Below are 26,819 nucleotides of genomic sequence, written 5' to 3' on the forward strand. Positions count from 1 at the left end.
ATTTCTCAAACTAAGCTTTTGGAAAATACAGTGCTCTATTAAAATACCCAACTTGTGCAAATCAGATGCCTCAGCACTCAAGACTGTTGCCTCTGCCTTATCATACACAAGTTGAACATCTCCTCGTCTCTCATCCTTTTCATTTTCTTTAACAATGTCTGTGCTCCCTGCTACTTGATCAGAGTATGGATAAAAATCAAGAAAAGGAAAAGCACACACTGGATATCAAAGTATCACTGTGACACAATTAAAATACATAATGTTTGTCTTTAGGGTCCCTTGTAAGTTCCTTCCTTTCTTGTCCTACATGCACTTCATCTTCATCAAGGACCACATACGCCCATGATCTTGCCTTTACCAAAATCTTCCTTAGAACAAGATTCTGCTGCCTTAGATGACCCCAAGTGCAAGCGGCTGAAAATGCTTGAGCACTAAAACTTCCAGAGTAATTTGCATTTAAGAGTAATTTGCACTTAAGAGTAATTTGCACAGACTTGAGTTAAAAATAAAACCCAAAGTTACAGTGCTGCAATTGCCAGCATAGAGCCCTAAGGAGACATATTTTAGACAAAAGAGTCTTCCAGAGTTCTAAAAACTGTACCAATAGGCAACTGTTTCTCCTCCAGACATTCCAACAATATGTAAGAAATGTTGCCTTCCTGGACAGTTCATTGTTTCATGTCCTAAATTTAAGTGACATATGAAGAGAATTCATACTTAATGTTGCATACTCAAATAGGAAGTATGTTACATAATGCTAAAGTACACTCCTAATTAAAGTATTTGAAATTAAATTACAATTGTGAATCACCTGGTGTTAAACTGAGAGGTGACTGCAGAGAACCTGCTGGTTTTATTTAAACACTGACTTCATGCAACTATTAGGATCTGATGGCATTTCATGGCTAGGAAAGATTTCTGAAAACCACAAAAGACTGGGTTATAATCTAATATCATGTGAATAAATTGGAGAAACTGAAATTGATACAGTGAAGTTCAAATAAGGTTGAAAAAAAGCAGAACACGGTAAGAATACATGATATAGAAAAACAATATAGAACATTTAAACTAAGTCACAGTCACAGAAATAAAGATCCATTCAGACTGCAATGAGTGTAGATGAATCTTGAATGCTCCCTTCCTTCCACTCCTAAAAGGCCTTTGATAAACAGTATAAGTTGAAATATTACTGGCTCCACATACATCATAATTATTTCAAGATTATATACTCTATTCTCAAAACAATATCCAAAAGACAGATGAAAAAGACACAAAGAGTAGAAAGCCATTCAGAATAGAGAGAACAAAAGTTTTAAGACTTGAACTGAAAATCTCTGAAGAAAGTTAAGTAAGGGTGAGAGGTTCTGCCTGTGAGAAAAATGATTGGGGCCCAACATAGGTGTTTTAAAAAACACAAGTGGCCGAAAAAAAAAAAAAGGTGGGTGAATTAGGCTTTCATGAGCTGGAATTTGGAGAGAGGTTTTTCTCAAATAATGGGATTAGACTATAAACAATTTTGGAAATGAAGTATTAGGCCAATGAATAATTTGGCAACATAAGACTTCTTGAAAGAGTAGAAAAAGACAATAAGTAAGATTGACATTGATATTTTAGCACAATAAAACTCTTCAGGGGATAATTAAAGTATTAATAAAAATTGTAGTTTGTGGGGAGGGAAGATGGTAGTTGCTGTTCAACTGGTGTAAAGTTTCAGTGATGCAAAAAGAATGAATTCTAAAGATCTGCTATACAACCCCATTCTATAGTTAACAATGCTGTATTGTGTGTGTAAAAGCTTTTTTCAGGAGGGTAAATTACATGTTAAGTGTTATTATCACAATAAAAACAATTTACACCCATCATGACAGCATGGAAAAATAAAACAGGTAATTTTAAAATATCAACTAATTAAATCCTGCACAATTTTACCCACTCTCAAGATACAGTCATGAAAAGCAACAGAAATGAGTCGTTGATTCCAAAAGTTGACAAATGGTGGGTTTTTAAAAAAATATTACTGAGAGCCAAACACCATGAAAATCAAACTACTAAATTACAGTAATGACAGAGCGTTACCTAACCTTTCTGTGATACCATCATCAAGTATCTCTCATTTCGGCTTTAACCAGGTGTTTCAAGCCATTAATTGTCCAGGGAATCTTCATTCTCCTGCGTTCTGACCTTATGCTTCCTATATGTGGCACTTTGTGACCATATTAGCCAATGAGCTTAATCAGCATCAGCTGTTGCCAATACATCACACAAGTTCTGCTGGTAATTTCTAGAATGTTTCTCAAATTAAGTTGTGCAATGACATGGAGAAATGCTAATTATATCAAAAGGGATGCTGCAAAGTTCTCAAAACACAATTAATCTTCATTTTCAAAATTAATCCACATGCTACCTTCAGGCCACCACTGCAATGGAAAGGATGAAAAGGGGGGAGCAGTAAAATTAGCAAACAGCCAGACAGCAGGACCACAAAACAATAGAGCACCCCAGCTCTACAAAAGAGGGCTTCTATCAAGCAGACTACCTAAACAGAACTATAAAAAAATAGGTTTAAAATTGTTTGAGACCTGTTATTTGCTCACTGCTGAGCTGTGTGCCATGGGGTTAGCAGAAAAGTCCCTGCCTTCAAGAAATACAGTTCTAATTGGAAAGAATAACAAAAATGAAAGGAGAAAACTACAGAAGGTAGCAAATCGTTATACAATAAACTATGTGGTACTCAACAGTCACGGTGTAGAAGCCCAAGACGGGGGCGATCTTTGGGATGGCTGTACCCTAAGATGTGGGAGACCTCAGTCTATACGGCAGAGATAACAAGAGGGCCTTCCTGATGATGAGATCAGGGCAGGGAAGGGCTCCTATAGAAGACGACTATTACGGAAACATCTTCAGAAAGCAAAGGAGGTGTCAGATTATGGAAGGTCCTGAAAAGTTCACAGTTAGTTTAGGCCTGGCACAATGAAAATATGAAATAATAGTAGGTGATTAAATGCAGAAGTAACATGATAAAACGCACGGATAAAGACACTGGTTTGGTCCTTGGGTCGGGCAGATCCCCTAGAGAAGGAAATGGCAACCTACTCCAGTATTCCTGCCTGGGAAACCCCATGGACAGAGGAGCCTGGAGGGCTACAGTCCATGGGATCACAAAAGAGTCAGACAGGACTTAGCTACTAAACAACAACAAAAGGCTAAGCCTCAAAGAGATTATTTTTCCAAAACTCTGATTACTACTCCTGGTCTAGTCAGATTGAAAGTGTGGCTTTTCCATTCATATTATTCTCAGATGTCACTGTACAAACTAGATGCATTCGAGGCCTGGGTATAGCCTTAGGGTCAGCCATGCATAAGCTTTTTGTGGAAGATAATTTTTCTGGAATGTCATTAATAGGACACGTGTTTTGGGTTACTTTGAAGTTAGAAGATGTATTTGCAGCACACCCAGGGAAAAGCAAGTCTTCCTGGGGTAACACATTCTTACACAGGGGTACCCACTTCTAAACTGGTATCTTGGGTGCCAATCAGTGACTCTGCCCAGTTCAGATCTGCATTTGTAGCAATCCTGGCAATGTGCTATAATTTGGGAATTTATGAGGACAATGTGTCTCCAACAGGTGAGACTGACTAAGCCTACGCAATGAGGACTGTAAGTTATGGTTAATTAAATATGGTTAATTTAAGCATATTTATGTAAAACAAACTCATGGTAATGTATAATAATTTGCATTTCTTCAGCAAAAGGGGTGAAAAGGCATGCCTAGGGGAGGGAATTTTGTTCAGTCCGTATTTCTCTTACTGTTTTGAGGCTTCCTCCATGCTGTTCTCATCTCACATAGATGTCACTGCATATGCACAAAGCTGTCTTTTGATAAGGATCTTTATTAATTTCATTGGTAAGAATATAAAATTTCCCTTCAAAATCACTGCAGAAATGTCTGCCACTGGTTTGGGGACTTTTGTTTGCTTTGTTTTTGACTGCACCGCACAGCATGAGGGATCTCAGTTCCTTGACCAGAGATCAAGACCGTGTCCCCTGCGGTGGAAGCACAGTCTTAACCACCGGAGAACCAAGGATGTCTTGCCACGGGTTTCTTATTGGGGAAGGGCTTCTCTTTGATTTTTCATGCTACTGCAGCGACTCAGTTATCTGACTGTAGTCCTCTGCTAATCACCCTACCTCTCTGGTCTGCCTGAACTATAGCAATTAGAATTATCATGAGCCTCTATACTGAAACCATCTTTGCTTCCTCAAGATGCCTCCATTATATTCAGGCGTTCTCTTCTATCAGCAGACCTCACCTGCTCTACACATCTGCATTCATTATGTGACTTATCCTGATTCATTCTCCAACCTCCTCTCATCTTCGCTTAAAGATAACTTCCGGATTTGAAGTCCGAACTTAAAAAGCCATCCTCCAGTAAACAGAAACATCACCAAAATTTTACTTTACAGGTAATATTATTAATCATTTATGTCTGCTATAAAGTTCAGGATTTTATTACTCTTTAACCATTTCACACCCAATGGAGCACAATAAAACCATTTAGTCCTGTCTTTCAAAGGCACAGATTTATAACATGCATAGAACACTTTGAGTTAAATATACAGCCGCTCACAGCTGTCCTCTTAGCAATAGACTGAGTCACCCATGAAATTGCCATACGGGTTAACAAATGATCCATAACATCTTTTGCAAGGACTACAGATGACACAAATTCTAAAAGAGAATGCCACCTGGCCTAGGCATTTTAACTGAAAAAGAAAAAAAAATCCATTGGCTAACACGTGTTTATTTACCAAAGCAGTAACCAAAAATCTCTTTTATTGATTCATAAATTACTTGGATGTTTATCAAACAACTATTGATACTACATGTCAACATTGTGGCAAAAAATACTTCCAATAGACATTATCCCTTAAGCTAAAGAAGGGAAGACTCAGAAGGACTTCCTTGAAATCACATCTCATGGGTCATATACCAAAAAAATGGGATGATTTTAAAAGCATAAACAATACACACATGGGCATCATTTTGAAAACATACACTTCACTCAAAATGGGAAACAGATTTAAAAAAAAAAAGAGGAGATTATTCTGTTAGTTCTTAAAGCCACTACTGGACTATCACTTTATTTCCTAGAACTAACTTTCTTCCCAGGAACCAGGGACAAACTCTTGCTAACAAAACTGTTGGAAGTGAAATGGCCAAACTGGGATTCATACACAGGAAACCAAGTTGAAGACAGGGTCATATATTTAGTGAAAAATGGAAATCCTTGTGGCACATGTAAATCTCATGGGCTCCTCCATTTGACAGCTCAGCCACTTAAAATTTTTATTTCATTTCAGGCATCATAAGTAAGCTGCTCTTGAAGCTCTCAGTTGGTAATTGGTCCACTTTAACATGAAGTTATGCTTTCCTTAGGGCTGGTTCTCTATTTAAAATGCATAAGTATCCATTTTTAAAAGTTTAATTATGTGAAATTTTATTTCAAATTTAATAATTTAGTCTAGAAAGTTTCTAGTTGATGAAAATGTCAAATGTAAAAAGATAGGAATGCTTAATTAGTTGAGTACCTTAAGTTTTTTGACAAACACTAAGTGGACTTGTTAACACTTGCTGCCAGAACTCAAGGGTTTTATTAAAAATAGAAATGGAGAAAATCAGCCTCACTGAATACATGATTGACAGTCTAGCCCAAGCCTACTCTCCTTCTGTCTCATTCTGCATCTCTTCTTTCTGAAAGGCCACTCCTTCATTGTGTCTTCCTTTTACTAACAATATGTTTTTTTAAATACCAATATTCACTTATTATACTCTTAATAATAATAAATATCATGACAATGTGTTTAAACAATAAAAAATCAAACCAAATAAAATCAAACAAAAAGAACTAAGAAAGAAGGCTTGGGTGTTAAGAGGCAACTCATGTTTGGCTCTTAAATAAACACATTTTCATTTTTCTGGTCTTTGTTTCCTTATCAGCAAAAGTAGGAGACTGAAGAACATGGTCTCTTATCAAATCAAATGGGACGATCCCTTATTGAATCAAACGCTTTCGGTTCAGTCATTCCATGAAATCCATTTGTAAGATTGTTCTCCTTGCTTCCTAGCTTCTTTCCCTCCTTCTTATTGGAAATATTTAGGAAGAGGAAAATTGCATCAATTGATCTTTTTTTTTTTCTCTTTTGGACTTCCCTGGTGGCTCAGCTGGTAAAGAATCCGCCTACGATGCAGGAGACCCCGGTTCGATTCCTGGGTCGGGAAGATCCACTGGAGAAGGGAAAGGCTACCCACTCTAGTATTCTGGCCTGGAGAAGTCCATGGACTGGATAGTCCATGGGGTCACAAAGAGTTGGACACGACTGAGCGACTTTCACTTCACTTACTGAGATACATTCACTTCTCATACAGTTCATTCATTCACCAGTTGATTTTTAACCATAGGTTTCCTCTTAGCAGTGAAAACATCTTCTCTGTATTTGATATGGTACTTTTCAAGAAGCCTGGAGTCTGGCAGGGAAATGACACAAAATCAGAAGTCATCTCAGTGCCCTTCAAAACGCAGCAAACTGCAGTGGCTTTACTTAATCTGAAAGTATCCTGAATCCTTTCCAACTCAGAACTCTCTAATAGCCAAACCCATACTTCTTCCTGGCTATTAGAAAGATCTATCTGAATCCTCAGAAACATTAACTTCTATTTCTTGACAACTTAACTCTCCAACTTCCCTTACAACTGGTTTCTTTCCCTGCACGACCGCCACCCTTGTTCACAGCTCCTCTGTCCATCTGGTTCCCGCGTGGGAGGGCTAGCAGGCCTGCTTGAGGACGGCCTCTCCTTCACCTCCCCCTCTGAATCAACTAGTAACTGATTCAACCACAGTCTAAACACCTCTCCAATCTCCAGCTCCTCCCGAGATCTAGTTGTATTAACTTGCATCAAGATATTTAAATTTGTCTAGTCACTCTTATTTAAGTGAAGTCCCAAGAAATCACGACTGTCTCTCTTAAGTTGATTTCCTCAGTACCTTATATAATCCTTGGCCCATCACAGGTACTCAATAAATGGAGTTCTGCTCTTAATAAGTAAGAAGTGATACTCTAAACTCTGTAAAGACCTGTATGGGAAAAGAATTGAATAAAGAAGGGGTGTGTGGGTGTGCGTGTGTGGGTGTGGTGTGGGTGTGTGTGTGTATAACTTATTCACTTTGCTATACAGCAGAAACTAATACAATATTGTAAATCAACTATGCTCCAATAAACATGTTTAAAAGACTAGTAAGCAAAGTAATGATGAACTAATGCTTACTAACTTCCTTCTGAATTGATATTTCCTAAAATAAGCTGGAAACTTTTTAGAGCTTCAAAGATAGAGCTTAAAATATCAAGGGATTTCCACATTTACTGTCTCTAATGTGTATTGTTTTCTCCCTTTGGAGAGTCTACCCCTCACCAACTGCTCATCCTTTAATTCGGTCTCCGTAATACTTCTCCCCAAGCTATGATCACAGTACTTTTCATCCTTTTCAAACACAGCGAACCCAGGAGCTAGTGGACATCATATGAAAGAGTGGATTTATACCCTCCCAAATCCTACAAAACGTGTGTTTTCTACCTGCCAGGAATATAAGCTGTGTGTACTGGTCTGCTGAGGCTTTCTTTTCCCACAAAACAGCACCTAAAGGAGCTGGTAGGATGCAAGAACATGTGGCACAATGCTTGGGTGGTTTCTCTTCCTAACTCGCCTGAATTTACGAGTACATAATAACTCTACCCATTTTCAAATTCAGGCAGCATTATAAAATAAGCCTGAGTAATATTCAGGCTGCTTTGTTTTATGGGGAGCTTTACAGCATGACCATGCTGTGTACCAAGGCATGGGGATGCACAGATGTTTGCATTCATTTAGACTTCTCAGGGCAGCAGCAACGGTATGAATGCAGTTTGGACGGCATCATTACGAATTACACTTTGACTCTATTGCATTAAAAGGTAATGGGTTTCTTCCCACTTCCCATTCATTTTAAAAGTCGAGAGTTAAGTTGGCCAATGGGTGACTCCCTCTCCCTTTCCAAGCTCTTTTCCTAAATCATTAAGTGTATCTGCTCTCACTTTCTGGTCTCTGGGTTTCTCCGCTGTTTTGTATTTTACATAGCTAATCAGCTCCAGGAGCAGAACATTACTGCTGTTCAGGGCCCGCTATTTTTTTTTCTTACTGTCTGGTTACTTGAATTAATGCTGTAATATTTTGGATGCCATTATATTATGCTAGAACAATCTTTGTTCTGCTATGGAGGACCAGCAGAGAACAGTTTGTAAGTAATATTGTCCTTTCCTGATTCAGTAAGTGGGTAATTTGTTCCAGTGAGCAAACTTGCATGACTTTCCTATTATGAAAATAAATGAAATAAGATACTCACTTCGCTTTTCACAATGCTACCCTGAGGTTTGTTTGGAATTTTTTAACAGACAGGAAGAAAGGCAAAGAGGCAGAAACTCTGGAAAATAATACAGGAGGCCCTGATGATATGTCAGCTAGGAAAGCGTTCTGTGATTCTGCTTTGTAATCTGCTAAGCGCCTCATGGTAGAATCTTTAACTCACCAACCTTCTGTATAAGCCGGAAATCATCCGAGCCCACCTACCATAACCGTTCTTACCTAGATCCTTTCCAGGCAGTTCTGGAAATCAGTCCCAAATATTCATTGGAAGGACTGATGCTGAAGCTGAAACTCCAGTACTTTGGCCACCTGATGCGAAGACCTGACTCATTGGAAAAGACCCTGATGCTGGGAAAGATTGAGGGCAGGAGAAGGGGACGACAGAGGATGAGATGGTTGAGTGGCATCACCAACTCAATGGACATGAGTTTGAGTAAGCTGCGGGAGTTGATGACGGTCAGGGAAGCCTGGCGTGCTGCAGTCCATGAGGTTGCAAAGAGTCAGACACGACTGAGCGACTGAACTGAACCGAAAAATCTGAAACAAATCCAGGGACTTGGGAGCATCACAAGATAAGATTTTATATCTTCTCTTATACAATTCTACCCCAGTCACTCCTTGATGTAGCGACCTATTTAGCTAAAACTGTACATCCAAGCGTTCAATTCAGTCATCGTAAATGCTTTTGAAAATTGCTTTAAGCCAGAGTTTCTCCGCCTTGGTACTACTGACTCTGGGGCTGGGTTAAGGTTTGTGTTGTGGGAGCTGTTCTGGGCATTGTAGGCTGTTTATCAGCATCACTGGCCTCTACTCATTAGATGCCACGAGTGCCCTCCCCACTCTAGACAACCAAAGCTGCATCTAGACATTACCACAAGTCCTCTGGAAGACAAAAATTACCCCTGGTTGAGAACCACTGTTCAAACAAACCAGCTCATTTTTGATAAAAAAAAAAAAAAAAAATTTAAGCCCTCTAGTACCACGCAGCTCCCAAGAAGTCAGAGTGATATAGTAGGGGCACAGGCAAGAGGAAGTGTCTTGTGCTGTCTCAGGAATCAGCCTGTTGAGGTTTCACAGTTTCCTCATCTATAAAAAGGGGCTTCCCAGGTGGCTCAATGGTAAACAATCTGCCTGCCAAGCATGAGACGTGGGTTCGATCCCTGGGTCGGGAACATTCCCCTGGAGAAGGAGATGGCAACCCACTCCAGAATTCTTGCCTGGAACATCCCATGGACAGAGGAGCCAGGTAGGTTATAGTCCATGTGGTCGCAAAGGAGTCAGACATGACTAAGCAACTAAACAACATCTGTAAAAAGTAGATCATAAAACCTGTTTTTGCAGGCAGTTGAAAGGTAATATATTCGAAGTACTAGCAAAGTGTCAGGAGTCTATTAGTTATTTAATATTTTTAAAGGAGTAGCTGTTTCATTATCAGAAATTAAATCTATTAAACAGTTAAACCTCAATTTCAGCCTTAAGATCATCATTTTTAATTTCATCGCAGTGAGAAATAAAGATGGTATGGAATGTCAGGCCGAATTTATACTATCCCCGGATACTCTCTAGACTTAATTTCCTGTGTGCATTTATTTTATCCCTAGGAGAAAGCTAGAAACTTCTTCCTGTGGCAGAACAAGGTCTAGGGCTGGTGGATTCACCGACAGTAGTTTCAAGCAGGCCACTTCAAGCAGGAATGCAATACCCATCACTGTCAGGCAAGGGCAAGCAACCAGCGGTCCAAGAAGAGCCAAGGGTCACAGTGACTGGGCTTGGGAAGGTGGTTTAACCTGAGAAGTAAGTGTGGGTGATTTTTAGGAGTCCAGGGAGAAAGGGGGTTAGCTCTTAGGAGATTTGCTACCAGGCGTAACAGGACCCAGGGGGTTGCACTGGTGTGTGTGATCTGGGACCCCCAGTTCAGGTCTTAAAAGAGCAGGCAGTGACCAGAATAAGCGCTTGAAGGTAGTAACTGAAGAAGCAAGCTTTAGACAGGAACATCTGGCAACCTCTCAGTAACAGCAGCACTAAGTTCCTGCCACTTTGTAGGTATGACATCAGACTTATTCCTTTGAGGTATTTACCTGCAATGAGGAACACACAGCATGGGAGAGGACCTGTTGCAATCTGGGCTTTGCAAATAGAAGGAGTTTAGACTAAGGCAGCCTCTGATCGCATGGGGAGGGCAGGGCGGGGTGACTGATCTTGAACCTGCAATGGAATAGCAAGCAAGCGCAAAGTTTTACTTAGATCATACCTGATGTAATTAATACATCGAGTAAGTTAGGCTTATAATACATCAGAAATTCCTTTATTCTTTTTTCTCATGACCCTCTCAAACTCAGTCTGGAAGCTTTGTTCTTCCCCTACTCCTGCGTGAATGCCTGAGCAAGTTCCTCAACAGACACGCGTACATTCAGATAATTAAATCTTATCCTCGAGTTTGGTCCCTAAAACAATCACAGCTGAATTTAAAAAATCTGGTGCAATCCCTAATCAAAATCCCAAACTTGATTCCAGATTTATCTCAAGACTGCGGCCAGCAGCAAGCAACAGGAATGGGTGTGGAGCTCTAAGCGTGGTATTTGAAAATTCCTCTACAGCAGCAATGGGAAGAAGTGCATGAAGGGATAAGAGCGCTGAAAACACCTTTCCTATCAGGAATCATCTCGAGTTGTCTCTGTCCTTGGAACCCTGGTGTGTTTCTGCGGAAACCTTGCTGCTGTGACCTGACACCTGCCATTCCCTGCCTTAGCCACACAATCCCCAAGGACCCTTCCTAGGTTTTCTGAGGTTCTCCTCCAACACACATCCTCCCTTTAGGGGCTCCATTCTCCTTTAGGAAGCCCTCTTGGAAGAGTCCCTGCAAGATGACTCTAGATCCCTGGCAGCCTGGCTCCCCGTGACCACCGGTCCCTCAGAAACACACATCAGCAACCGCTGACTCAGCGGTCCCAAACCTCACATTCCGCATTGTGGACACAGCCCACTCTGCCCTTTAGATTTCTCATGCAAGAGTCAAACCACAGGGACTTCCCAGGTGGTCCAGTGCTTAAGATTTCCCTGTTTCTAAGGCAGGGGGGCTTGGGTTAGGTCCCTGGTTAGGGAACCAGATGCTATGTGCCACAACTGAAGATTCCATATGCTGCAACTAAGACCTGGGAGAGCCAAATAAATAAACATCAAAAAAGGAAAAAAGAGTCAAACCGTAGCCTGCTATTTTTCCAGTGCAGAGGATGAACAAAATTCTCCAACTAGTCTCCTTAGAAGCCTCTTGACTAGTGCCCTTGAAACCCCTCTCATTAGCCTTGAGGTAAGAGCAAAGCACAAAGGACTAAAACTTCCCAGTCTTCTCTCTCTCCTGCCCCTCTCTCCTCTCCAGCGTGGAACAATTTATAGTCATAAGCTGATAAACTGTGGTGCTGGAGAAGACTCTAGAGAGTCCCTTGGACAGCAAGGAGATCCAACCAGTCCATCCTAAAGGAAATCAGTCCTGAATATTCATTGGAAGGACTGATGCTGAAGCCGAAACTCCAATACGTTGGCCACCTGATGCGAAGAACTGACTCATTGGAAAAGACCCTGATGCTGGGAAAGATTGAAGGCGGGAGGAGAAGGGGATGACAGAGGATGAGATGGCTGGATGGCATCACCGACTCAATGGACATGAGTTTGAGTAAACTCCGGGAGTTGGTGACAGACAGAGAGGCCTGGCGTGCTGTAGTCCATGGGGTCACAAAGAGTCGGACACGACTGAGCGACTGAACTGAACTGATAAGGAGATAAGGGTCACATCTCACGCCAGGGGGCTCTGACTTCTCATCTCAGAACACGTGGCACATTTAGACCTGGAAGTCAGCCCAAAACTAAGAAGAAGTATCCCCACGTCCACATCTTGCCTGATACGAGGGGTAGATGTAAGGTTGTCAGAGATGGGCAGGTGTGCGTGAGGCTCCTAACCAACTTCTTGGTGCTGGCAGGGGAGGGGCTGAGGTGCTCAAAGAAAGAGGGGGTGAGAGAGAGCTGACCCTGTTCCAGGACCGGCTGCGTGGACAGAGTCTCTCCACCACAGCTCAGCCTCAGGACAGTCACCGTGACACTCATAAACATGTTTTTAAACCAGTGAAGCACAAAGAGTAAGGACATCACTAGGTCACAGTTGCCGGCGTGGCCCCTGACAGGCAGGTTATCACCTCATTTGAGCAGAAACCCCCTAAGCCCTTTATCCAGGCTTCCCACTTAAAGTTAAAACCAGAATCCCCTCCAACACATGGGGATAAGATATTGCCTCGGAGATTCGCTGAAACTTCAGGACGGCGTTAAATCGTTCACAGAGATGTTTACCAGACTGCCTCCAACAGAGAGATAACACAAGTGCCTCAGTGGGCAGTTTGATTGTTAAGAGAAGACTGTGGAGCAGATGCTACTGACAGAAATCCCCTCCAGAGGGAGACTGTGAATCCAAGTAAACTAACAGGAGTTGAAGTCATGCCTTGAGCAACAAAAAGGAAAACCCAGTAAAAGACGATCATACTTTTTTCTGGTGCCACCTCAGCTGAGAAGAAACAAACCAACTGTCCTTATGGCAACAATGAACATACCCTGTGCTCTTAAACAGTGTCATAGCCCCGTGAAGAGGAGAAGAATGCTTTCAATAATATGGTAGTAGGTTGTGTAGCTTTTTTTAAAAAGTAGTGTTTCAAGTGACACGGTTACTTGTCAAGTTCCCTAGAAACAGAAATAGCAGCAGCATCCCAACAATGGATTGAAAGATGAAAAAATAATCCTGAGGACCTCTCTGTACCATCTCTCCTGGACTGGATCCCAGTCTCCACCCAGAGCCTGACTGCAGAGCTCAGGGTTCATCTAACCAAACTCTGGGGATGCACGGCATGAGGATTCAGAGAGGCGCCTGGAAACTACTTGTGGACTTTTCTAGAGAGAAAAGTGGTATCTGAGTGGCTTGCAGAGGACAGTGCATGTGGAAAACTGACAATCTTGGAGAAGAGGTAAAGAACCAGAGAAGGAGGCGCCCATGAAAGGCCCAGTCTCAAAGAGACTTCACTTTTATCAAACAATAAAAAATCCACACATTAGCTGAAACTTCAGCCACCAAATGTGTTGAACTGTAAGTTGTTGCACTGTAACAAGTTGTAAATTATAGTATTCTTGTAAACAGTACTATTTTTATAGACAGTATATATACATACCTATTATTTTTTATATATAGTATTCTTACAAATCTCTTCTGAGGCTGCTCCAATCCAGTGACCTGGTTCAGAGAAAGCTAACTACATAAGAAAAAGGTCTGTCCACTTGATCTGTTTTCTCCTGGACCCTTACAGGAAAAAGAAGTGTTGATTTCGGGGGAATTAGAACGCATAATTCCTGGCAGCTCCTCCTAACTGCATCTAAGGGACACCCATGACCTTGGAGCTGTGAAGGAGCTGGGATGAGTATGAGAAAGAACAAGAACAAAGTGATCACTCTGCAAATTAGTACAGTCAACTGTTCAGCCTGCAAAACCTAGGATGCTTTTATTCAAACCCATACTATTATAATGCCAATGTGACATTCCCGTTGATCCTTGGTTTTTCCTGATCCTTGCTCAGTTGTGTCCGACTCTTTTGCAACCCCATGGACTGTAGCCCACCATGCTCCATGGGATTTTCCATGCAAGAATACTGGAACTGGTTGCCATTTCATAATCCAGGAGATCTTCCTGGCCCAGGGATTGAACCCACGTCTCTTGCATTGCAGGCAGATGCTTTACCTCTAAGCCACCAGGGATGCCCATAAATTAACAAAAATTCTTCCAATATATTCATGCACTTACAACCCCTCAGAGCCATCTCTCTTCCAACATTTTGGAGGAGCCCAACACCCTCTTGATCCCTCTTGAAAACTGGAGAAATTTGGGCCACGTAACATCAAAACACACATAGTCTCACTAATGGAAGAAAAGAGTGCCTGTTAAATACAGAGGGCTGGATTCATAGGCAACTGTGATGACTCAATACACTAAATTGGGCTGCTGGTTAAAATTATTTGGGAATCCCAGAGAGCTCTCTTGTGTTTTCCACATCTGGGGTCCATAAAATTGATTCCTTAGCCCCTTTTCCCAATGACAATTTTATCACTCTGCTCTTATTCAAATAACCACACGCTTCAGTTCAGTAGCAGCCTTCCTCCAAGGAAACACTGTTTTATCTTTAAGGGTGACACGCTCTGAGCTTGGGGGCAATGACCAGGAGCGCTGCACAGATGGACAGGAAACAGTATGCCTTTCACAACACGCTGTTCCTGCATTTTACTACAGAATGTATGTTTGGGGCAAGGAAATTTGGGTCTCTTAGAAACACAAAACCCTTTTGGCCCCTTGAGATACAACCATTAACTAATACATCTCCACCTTCCAGCTTTGTTCCTCCCACAAGAAACCTGAGAGCTCTTTGCTTTATGATCTTCAGCTTGTAACCCAGTTGAAATCTATCAAAGAGATAGCTTCCACACGATGGTTTTCCCCTCGCAAGCAGAAGAACCCTCTCCAAAAGTGGCCTAGAGATGATTCTACTTGTTAGAAGTAGCTGCATAGGCACTTCTTGACATTTCTGTAAGTCCGTATCCAGCAGAAGAATGTTCTTGAACACAAACCAGCCTGTGGAAAAGCTCCCCCATGCTAAGCAGTGGGTGCAAAATGGAGGCAATTTGTTACAGTTGTTATTGTTTCCTTATAAAAAGCAGTTGAGGGCATGATCACTGCATATTTTTCTTTCAAATTCTCTTTCTTGAACAGTATTTTGTGCATTTTACTTGTACTAACATCCTAACTTGCCTTAAGTTATGCATAATTGCCTACCTGTGTATGTGTAAAAATTTTGCATTTTACCCTAAACAGAACAAATGACATTTCTTATTCTTTTTTTCTTTGGAAACCAAGCAACCTGGGCCTATACACTAGTGCTGGGTAGAAGCGAGGTTAGACAGAGAGTCAGAGTAAGCATGCATTTTTTTTCACTTTTCTTTAATTGTGGTAAAATGCACATGAAATTTCTTAACCATTTTTAAGTGTAATGGCCAGAATACTGGAGTGGGTAGCCTTTCCTTTCTCCAGGGGATCTTCCCAACCCAGGGATCAAACCCAGGTCTCTGCATTGCAGGCGGATTCTTTACCAGCTGAGCCACAAGGGAAGCCCACATTATATCACATGAAAAGTTAATTCAAAACAGATCAAAGACCTAAACTCAATACTTCAATGATAAAATTATTATAAGAAAACAATGGAAAAATTTTAATTACAATCAATTTGGCAATGATTTCTTGGATATAAGACCAAAAGCACAGACAATAAAATTAAAAATAGCTAAACTGAACTTTATCAAAATTAAAAACTTCTGTGCAAAGGACACAATCAACAGAGTCAAAAGGAAACCTATAGAATGAGAAGAAATATTTGCAATTATATATATGATGAGAGGTCAATATCCAGAATACAGAGAGAACTCTTAAAACAATCCAATTTTTAAAATGAACAAAAGAGTAACTAGGGCTGCTGCCATGTCTCTAGGAATTCCTGAGAAGTTCCAGCATATTCTGTGAGTACTCACTGATGAGCAGCAGAAAATTGCTTTTTTCTCATCATAAATAATATATATTATATAATCATATATATATCATATACCATATAATATATAAACCCCTCATCATATATATAATTGCAAATATTTTTTCTCATTCTATAGGGGTCTTTTGACCCTGTTGATTGTGTCCTTTGCACAGAAGTTTTTAATTTTGATAAAGTTCAGTTTAGCTATTTTTACTTTTATTGCCTGTGCTTTTGGTCTTATATCCAAGAAATCAGCAATTAAAGGTACGGGGCAAAGATGCGCTCATGTCGTGTTGAGGAAAGCAGACACCAACCTCACCAAGAGGGCAGGAATGCTCACTGAGGATGAGGTAGAACGTGTGATCAGCACTATGTAGAATCCATGCCTGAACAAGGTCCCAGACTGGTTCTTCAACAGACATAAGGATATGAAAGATGGAAAACCAAGCCAGGTCCTGGCCAGTGGTAGAGACAACACCACACTCCATGAAGGCCTGGAGCAAAAGATTCAGGCCCATAGAGGGCTCTGCCACTTCTGGGGACTTCCTATCCAAGGCCAGCAGACCACAGGCCACCACGGCTGCACCATGGGGGTATCCGATAAGAAATAAATATGTGGGCATTGTCTGTTAATAAATAGTTTATATACTTTTAAATAAATGGATAAAGGGCTTGAACAGACATTTCTCCAAAGAAGATAAACAGATGGCCAATAAGCATATAAAAAGATGCTCAACATCACTATTCATAGGAAAATGCAAATGAAAGTCACAATGAGAAATCACTTGATACCCATTAGGATGGCTACTATTTGTTTAAAAAAGAAAATAACAAGTGTTGGCAAGGACATGAAGAAATTGGAACCCTTGTGTACTGCTGATGAGAATGTAAAAGGGTATAGCTGCTATACCCTTTAGAAGACAATATAGTAATGTCTCAAAAACATTAAACATAGAATTTCCATGTGATCTAGCAATTCCACTCCTGAATTTATATCCAAAAGAATAGAAAGCAGGATCCTGAACAGATATTTATATACCCATGTTCAGAGCAGTACTATTTATTTTAGCCAAGAGGCCAAAGCAACCCAAGTGTCTGTCAATGGATGAAAGATAAATGTAACATATATGCGTGTGTGTGTGTGTGTGTGTGTGTGTGTGTGTGTGTGTGTGTGTGTGTGTGTGTGTGTGTGTGTGTGTGTGTGTGTGTGTGTGTGTGTGTGTGTGTGTGTGTGTGTGTGTGTGTGTGTGTGTGTGTGTGTGTGTGTGTGTGTGTGTGTGTGTGTGTGTGTGTGTGTCTACCCACTTCAGTGTTCTTGCCTGGAGAATCCCATGGACAGAGGAGCCTGGGGGGCCACAGTGGATGGGGTCTCAAAGAGTCAGACACAACTGAGCCACTAACAGCTCACATGCCACAAATAAAAGATGTCACATACTGCAATGAAGATCGAATATTCTGCGTGCCACAACTAAGATCCAGCACATTCAAATAAATATTTTAAAAATTAAATTAAAAATAAGAGCACTTTTGAACCAATCTATAAAACCACGAGATTCCAAGGAGTCAAGATTAAGGAAGAGTTTTTACTAAGCTCACCAAAATGCTTAAAAAAAAACAAAAACAAAAATAAAACTTGTCAAGTGTTTAAGACATTCAAGTTAAATGAAGAACCACTTGACAATTCTTCAACTATTAACAAGACTTCAGCTTCCAACATTCTATTTTTCAAGGCACACCTCAAACTGCATCATCTCTACAAAACTATTTTCTTCCTTGCTACAAAAACCATATTGCTATGTTTAATGTTGGTGTTGTAAACCCTAAAAATTTTATTTTCTTTTCAATTACAAACGTGCCTTAAAAATCACTGTATCTTCACCATAACCACCAGCATTTCATGAGTGTCTTACATCGATACTGCTTGATTTATGAAGTCAGTGCTTAACCAGTTTTCCCTCACCCATTTGCCATGAGAACTATTTCAACTCTCAGATCCCTCTTCAAATTTCACTTGCTTAATGAAGCCATTCAAAGAAGGCAGTGAATTGGGCATCGGGGATGTTGCAATGAAAATGGAAAAGGAAATACAGACCACGTCACTTTAGTATAAATCATTTCTCCTCCACCGGGTACTTTTTACCCTTGCAATTTCTCAGTCTTACCTTGACTGTGAGCTCACAAAGCTCAACTTATGTCTCTATATGCATTTCTTCACCCAGAGCTGGATAACTGATACCAGTTATCATCCATCTCCTCACTGTAAAGATCTCCCTAAACTCCTACTTCTCTGGACACCTTGTGCTTATATATCCAGTATCATCCCGTAATACTGGATATGAGCGATGTCAAGAGCTGGGGAGGAGGGAATCAATGGGAGTTTTAGTTTTATTAGCTGTAATTATGAACAAGTCATTTATTGACTGTAGGTCTCAATTTTTTCATTTATTTAAAATAATAATCTTTAAGTTTGCTTCCACATTTCTTAAGAGTACATTCAACATTCAAGCTACCCTTAAAGGGAACCAAAAATACACTGATTTAAGTGAAATTAAGAAATGTTTATCTCCCTTACAGCCCAGAAATAGCCAGCCCTAGGCTAATGGGATGGTCCTGCCATCCTCAACAGATGACTTGTATCCTGAGTCTAAGATTCTCAAGCTGCCACTTCCAGGTCTGTATCCCAGCTGGATAAAAAAAAAAAAAGAAAGGCCAAAGGCAGAGCATATCCATTTCTCTTATGACTGTGATCTGGAAATAACTCCTTGGATCACACTGCACTGGTCACAGCTTGATCACATGGCCATGAAGAGCAAGATGGGAAGCGTCATCTCTACCAGAGATCCCAGCCCAGGGGCTCTCATATTAGTTTAGTACGACATATAATTTTTAGAATGTGAAGAACTCTAAAGGGTCTAAGAGTTTATGCCACTTGCAAGATAGTAAGTTTCCCTGACACAGTCTCATAGCAGTGTTAGTCACTCAGTCATGTCCGACTCTTTGCGACCCCATGGACTATAGCCTGCCAGGGTCCTCTGTCCATGGGATTCTCCAGACAAGAATACTGTTGGGTTGCCATTCCCCTCTCCAGGGGATCTTCCCGACCCAGGGATTGAACCCAGGTCTCCTGCATTGCCGGCAGATTCTTTACCATCTGAGTTACAGGGAAGTCCTGTACATAGTCTCATGGATTCTGGCAAAGGACATGGTCAGGAACCAGGGTCAGGAACAACCTGCTGACCACGAGCGGTCAGGAACAATGGTACTGCAGGTAGCACAAGCGTTGCCACAAGTACATTTACCTTGCCCCCCAAGCCCTTCCAGGACAATGTGACGGGCCTGGACAGATGAACGCAAACACAGTGGGCCACACTACAGAAGAAATTTGAGTTCAGAGGACTCAAATCTTTTATAGTGGCAGTAACGCGCTTGCATTTTGTGCTGGAGAGAGTTACATTCTCTATCTTCCAGGGCCTTTTACTTCACAAACGTCTTTAAATATACAGTCCAGGTAACAGGGAGTTATTACCCAACTCATAGTGAAGTGAAAGTAGCTCAGTCCTATCCAACTCTTTGTGACTCCATGGACTATACAGTCCATGGAATTCTCCAGGTTAGAATACTGGAGTGGGTAGCCTTTCCCTTCTCCAGGGGATCTTCCCAACCCAGGGATCAGACCCAGGTCTCCTGCATTGCAGGCAGATTCTTTACCAGCTGAGCCACAAGGGAAGCTCACCAAACTCATAGGATGTCTAGAAATGGAAAGAGACCCAGGGACCCTATGTCTGGACATAGGACACTATTAAGAAAGACACAGGATGCTATCACTAACTATGTTGGGCAACAGCATGAACCAGGACTTTTCCAGGAAAACCAGGGCATATGTTCCTATTAACACCAGTGGCTCCTTAGCAGTCTCTGTTACATATTCTAATTCTGTAATATCTGCCATCTGAAGGAATAATATGAAGGCCACTCATTTTTTAAGGATGTAGATGTTTATAAAGATAACAGTGTCCAAGGTAAACATTTTCAATGATCAAAACTAGATCCTTAAATCTAATATCTCTTGTGTTAGGATCTTTGGGTATTTCCTGTGATGTGAGTGTTGAGTCATTTAGGGCAAGGGCTCCAGACTGGGACACCAAGCACCTGAGATCTAGGGTAAGATTTTCTATTCATTTGATTCCTGACTTTGAAAATGTCATTCAACATCTTTTAACCTCAATTTATTTATTCTGTATACTGAGCTGTTAATGCTCTTTAAATCTACCTCAAGTTTCACTGGAACTCAGACACTACCATGGTCTAGTAACCTGAGAAGAAGGTCATATACAGGTCATTTGATAACCTCCCAGCTAAAGTGTCAGTAGTACTATTAGGAGAAACACTGACTGAAACCGCCCACCCTGGCCAGGCACCACAGTAACCATTTGCCTGAGTTATGTTATGACAGGGGATCTTGGTAAGGAACATAGAACTAACATGCCATCACCAACTGGAAGAATCCGAGAGAGGTCAAAGGAGATGCCACATGTCCTACCACCTCCCATAATCCTTCTGGCTAGAATCCATCTGGGCTGAGAGATATGTGTGCCACTAGGAAGGACCCTGAGTCAGAAGGACCGTCCAGAGACAACCCAGAAGCTAATCCCCTCTCCATAACACCCGAGACTGTGAGCCACGTGGCAGGGCAGACCTCCCGGGTTCCCTTACCCTCTGCTTTCTGCCGGGCACCCCTTCCCAACAAAGAAGGGCAACCCCTTCTCTTGGGTTGTCAGCACGTGTGTTTCCTAGGACAAGTCATTTCCGAGTGTTAGACAAGAGCCCACTCTCGGGCCCTGGAAGGGGTCCCCCTGTCTGCAACTGTTCCACTAATGCTCAGGGCACGTCTCACCTCTCTATTGGAAGATATTTTTTCTGTGTTCCACCCAAAACAATAAATATTCTTTCTCTTAAACCTGTTAAGCTTGGGTCTGACTTTTTAACAAATTCAGTAGGAGCTAAGTGATTTGATTATACCTCTTTCAGTGGGGTTTACCTAGATCATAGCCTTTATCTCACATGTCAATTTCAGTGGCTATCCTGGAAGACTGCGGAGGAGGAAGTTTCTGAAGTTGCCTCCACATGGGCACAGGAGGAGGAACTGGTGGCGCTCGTACCAAATACTCCGTCCTTGATCTGAATTCTCCCTCCTGATTTGATACTAGCTGATCCATTCCTTTCCATCTACCTGCTTCAAAAGGCAGTTCAAGAGTGCAAATCTCGTTACTCCCTTTCTCAATAAAGACCTAAGAAACACTTTACCTGCTGTGTTATCTCCTTTTTATCCCTGATCTTCACTTAGTTCCACTAATTCTTTGGTGCTTTCTTGTCATTCATGTTTTAATTATTTTTCAATATTGGCTCTGAACTCATTTCAAAAGGGTTTATAAACTTTGGCAGTGGAAATGGGGTGGAGAGGAAGCTGCCGACATGCCTAGATTTCTGGTCTGCAACTTTACAGTGTTTTCATCCTCCCAATTTCATTTTCAAAAACCATTTTTTTCTTACAACTGTTTTCTCCTTGCCAATGAATCCCATAGGGTTTCAGTTCAAAGCACTCACTGAGGTCTAGGTTGCCAATTGTGGTATTTTAAAACACAGACCCCAGGCTTCCTGTGGGGCTTTTTCTGTTTGTTTTAAATTCTTTTCAATATTTTCCTAATTAATGTTCTTATTTTAGAATCATTTCCATTTTATAATCTAATTTTTCATTTTCTTCATTTTTATTCAAAGTCATAAATGCATATGATTTATGAAGCAAAATGAACAGGACTTCTAAAGAAAACCAAAATTTCCCTTTTTTATGCCTGCCCGCCCACAGAGTCTTAAATCCCGGAAGCAAACACTTTAACTGATTCCTTTTTATTTTCCTGGGGCTCACCTTCAAACACTTAATTAACACATTTACACCACCATTTCTTCCAGTAGTAATGTACAGATCTGAGAGTTGGACCATAAAGAAGGCTGAGCACTGAAGAATTAATTAATGCTTTCGAATTGTGGGGCTGAAGAAGATTCTTAAGAGAGTCCCGTGGACAGAAAGGAGATTAAACCAGTCAATCCTAAAGGAAATCAACCCCGAATATTCACTGGAAGGACTGATGCTAAGCTGAATCTCTAACATTTTGGCCACCTGATAGGAAGAGCCAACTCACTGGAAAAGACCCTGATGCTGGAAAAGACTGAGAGCAGAAGGAGAAGGGGGCAACTGAGGATGAGATAGTTGGATGGCATCACTGACTCAAGGTACAAGAGTTTGAGCAAGCTCCAGGAGTTGGTGATGGACAGGGAGGCCTGGCGTGCTGCAGTCCATGGGGTTGCAAAGCGTCGTACACAGCTTAGAGACTGAACAACACTACCACCACCATTTCTGAGCTATTGGCCTCCTGCCATGGTAGATGAGGATTTTGCTCACTTACATCATTCCTCACCTCTCCAAATCTTTCTCTCTATATATAGTTCTATATAGAAAGAAGTTTATAAGTCCATAGTTCCTGCAGTAACAACAAAACAAGTTAAAACACTATTTCTTGGCCTAAAATTATGCACAATACATCTCAGCTCCCTACTTTATCAGATAACAAGACACAAAAACTCATCCTTGTCTCCTCCTCTCTTCCCTTCCATCATCTGTCCATAAATCATATCTACACTTTTAATAATAGCAGAATGGGTACTTTTTTACAAGCTGTTCTATAAACTTCCTATAATTTTCCATAATCTTTATAGGCTTATTCTAAAAGATGAAAATTGTAAGTGGTATGTGATTTACTGTGGTCATGTCAATAATGAGCTATATCATAAGCTATGCCTCCATATTCCAGTGTTGTTTTCTGATTAAAGTATAATATACTTAGAATCAGTTCAATTGTATTCTCCTTTTTCATAGTTAATCAATTTCCTTTAGCACATTCTCAAATATTTCGAGATTCACAATCATATTATCTATCTTTTCAGTCTTCTTTTCTTTCCTTTCCAGAGATCACCTTCTTGGTGTCTTCCTTCTCTTTCCGTAATATAGACTGAGGTTGCTTTTCAGGCCTAGCACACCGACTTTCCATCACTGCATTCTGGTTGGGATCTTCTGTTTCCTAAATTCTGCATATTTTCTCCTGATATGCTCCCCCCTTTTTTTCTGGAGCATATCTTCAAGGAACTTTCTAAAAAAGGATACTCAACCATCTTGATCTGAAAAAGTTCATTTAACCATCACCTTTGATTTATTGGCTATTATCTTTGAGTATAAAGTGTTGTTGGTAAGGAATCTAATCTCATTGCTATGTAGGCAACTTCTTCTGTTTTAACTTCTCCATGGCCGAGTTTTGGGAATGGTCTCCTTATCTTTGCTGTTCTAAAAGGTCACAATTATCTCTTTCAGTTCAGTTCAGTCACCGGTCGTGTCCGACTCTTTGGAACCCCATGGACTGCAATACGCTGTGTGCTGTCCATTAAATCTCTTAGTGTCTCTTTACACATTCATTGTGCTTAACACTATCTGAGCCTTTTCATTCTGAACACTGGTTTCTTTGTTTGATTCTGGGAAGTTTTTTTCTGATTTCTTCTGTTCCACAAATTTGCTAATACTTATTCATCCGCTCCATTAACTTTAAGACTCAGTTTTATCCCTTTATTCTTGTCTATCTGAAACCTCTCCCTAGGTAATTTCTTCATCTCCTGTGGTCTAAACTGACTGATATACTGATGACTCCAAACTTATATCTCCAGCCTGATCTCCCTCCATACCCTGTGGACTCTATTGATTCAACTGCCTATTGATCTGATCTACATGCTCAGATATTTAATAGACATCTCAAATTTAACAAGGCCTAAATGTCTTGATATCTCTTTTCATCTTAATACCTATTGCATATCCATTCTGTCACAAGTCAAAAACAACATCTCTTTAACCGCCTAACACTTACAAGCCACCTGTAATTTCTTTGGTTCCCTCTCACCAAGCAGCAGATCCAGCAGCAACTCTAAAATCTATCCTGAATCTAACCACTTCTTACCAACTCCACTAATACAACACCAAAATTATCTTTGCCTAAGACCAGTATCACAAGTGTACATAATCTATCATGTAAAACACACATGTCCCAGAATTCAATTGGCTGGCCTGGTTTCAAATTCCAGCTTTACCGGCTTCCCTTGTGGCTCAGCTGGTAAAGAATCTGCCTGCAATGTGGGAGACCTGGGTTTGATCCCTGGGTTGGGAAGATCACTTGGCTGGCTTTGGTATGAGGGTGTTTATACAAATTCCAGCTTTACCACTAAATGTGTGTGTGACCTTTATGCATTGTCCTTAATAATCCTATGCCTCAGTTTTCTCATCTATAAAATAGGAATAATAAAATATCTCCCTCATGAAGTTGCCCTATGGGGCACAGGATAAGTCCTCAATAAGTGTTCATCATCATGATTATTATCACTATTACTGCAATTACTTTCTAACTAACTTATTTCAGTCCTTCCACACTCCAGCTGCTAGAAGGTTCTCTCTTTTTTACTTTAAAATCATTATGGAGTATAACACACACACACAAAAGTGCCAGCTGCATGTATAGCTCAATAATTTTCAGAAAATAGACATCCATAAACTCAGAGCCAGGTAAAGAAAGAAGATTTTGCTAGCACCCAAAAAGAACCCTTCATACCTTTTCCCAGTGAACACCTCCCATCTTCTTCCCAAAGGCAATAATTACTGTTTATAGCACTCTAATTTAGTTGTGTACCACACAGTATACAGCATTTGCTATCTGGCCTCTTTTTCTTACTATTCTTTGTGAACTTCATCCACTTGTGTATAACAAAACTTCATTCACTTTAGTTGTAATATAATACTCTATTATATGAATATGTGAGCAATTATTTATTTAAAATACTATCAGCAGTGACATGGGTTGTTTTCTATCTTTAGCTATGATGGATAGTGCTGCTCCTAGTATTTATAGTAGTTTTATTCACAACTGCCAAAACTTGGAAGCAACCAAGATATCCTTCAGTAGGTTAATGCATAAATGACCTAGGGTACATACAGACAATAGAATATAACTCAGTGTTTAAAAGAAATAAGCTATCAAGCCATGAAAATTCATGGAGGAAACTGAAATGCATATTACTGTGTGAAAGAAGCCAATCTGAAGAGACTACATACTATATGATTCCAACTATCTGGCATTCTGGATAAGGCACAGCCATGGAGGTGGTATAAGAGTAGTAGCAGTGACCAAAGGTTGAGGGGACAGAAAGACAGCAGGCAAAGCACAGAGGATTTTAAGGCAGTGAAGCTACTGTGTCTGAAACTATAATGGTGCGTGGATTGTTTGTCCAAACTCATAAAACATAAGGGCTTCCCTTATAGCTCAGTTGGTAAAGAACCTGCCTGCAATGCAAGAGATCCCAGTTCAATTCCTAGGTCTGGAAGATCCATTGGAGAAGGGATAGACTACCCACTCCAGTATTCTTGGGTTTCTCATGTGACTCAGCTGGTAAAGAATCCACCTACAATGCGGGAGACCTGGGTTCAATCCCTGGGTTGGGAAGATCACCTGGAGAAGGGAAAGGCTACCCACTCCAGTATTCTGACCTGGAGAATTCCATGGGCTGTATAATCCATGGGGTTGCAAAGAGTTGGACATGACTGAGTGTCTCTCACTTTCATAAAACATAAAACAAGAGTGAATTCTAATATAAACTATGGGCTTTGAGTGATAATGACATGTGAATATTCATCGAATATGACAAACATACCATTCTGGTGGAGGATACTGACATGTGAAGGCTATGAATGTGAGAGGTCATGGGGTATTAGGAACTCTACACTTTCTGCTCAATTCCATGATGAACCTAAAACTGCCCTAAAAATAAATCTATTTGTAAAGAAGAAGCTAAGCAAAACAGGAGAAAACTGTTGGAAGCACTTTGGTATCTACACAAAAAACGAAACAGTGGGGCTCAGTTCAACTAATACTAGCATAAAAATTCTTCTGCTTAAATCCTTCAGTGGGTTCTGGGTTGGGTTTCTGAGACACTGAGATGAAAGTTCATATGTAACAGATTTATCTGAGAGTATTCCCAGGAAAATGTGAGCAGAGAGGGTCAATGGGGTTGGGGGTGGAGAGGAGAGGGGAAGCAAACAAGGCACCGTATCAAGTAAGCCCCCAAATGTTAACTTTCTGTCAACTCTACGGGGAAGATGAAAACAGGGCTGGTCGCTCCTGAGAGTCACCCCCAATAGAACAGGGAACCCTCGTGCACTATTGATGGGAATATAGTCGGTGCAGTCACTCGGGAAAACAGTACAGAAGCAAGTGTTAAAAACAGAACTATCACACGACCCAGCAATTCCAATTCCAGATGTTAATTCAAAGAAAATAAAAATGCTAAGTCAAAAAGATATATGCACTCCAGCATTCACTTGACTGTTTACAACAGTCAAAATATGGAAACAACTGTGTCCACTGATGGATGAATGGACTGAAACAACGTGATTCACACACACACGCTTGCATACATAATATTATTGAGCCGTTCAAAAAAGGAAACTCTGCCATTTGGTACACCGTGGTTAGGCCTCAAGAATAGTATGCTAACTCACTCAGTTATAAAAGAAGCAAGTCATGGGGATATACTGTATAGCAATGATGATTACGCTTAATACTCTATTGCGTATTTGAAAGTTGCCAAGAGAATAAACTTTAAAAGTTCTCATCACAAG

General features: G+C 40.8%; 1 long non-coding RNA gene and 1 pseudogene across 1 annotated transcript in view; one reads left to right on the forward strand and one right to left on the reverse strand.

The window, feature by feature from the left end:
* LOC145534518 (uncharacterized) overlaps positions 1-26,819 on the reverse strand; it is a 420,000-nt gene that overhangs the window by 256,755 nt on the left and 136,426 nt on the right. The gene's annotated exons all lie outside the window — the stretch shown is intronic.
* Positions 16,009-16,668, forward strand: LOC145534211 (small ribosomal subunit protein uS13-like; annotated as a pseudogene).

The sequence above is a fragment of the Giraffa tippelskirchi genome, chromosome 14 (assembly GCF_054371585.1).
Source record: "Giraffa tippelskirchi isolate mGirTip1 chromosome 14, T2T-mGirTip1v1.2.pri, whole genome shotgun sequence".
Classification (NCBI taxonomy): Eukaryota; Metazoa; Chordata; class Mammalia; order Artiodactyla; family Giraffidae; genus Giraffa; species Giraffa tippelskirchi.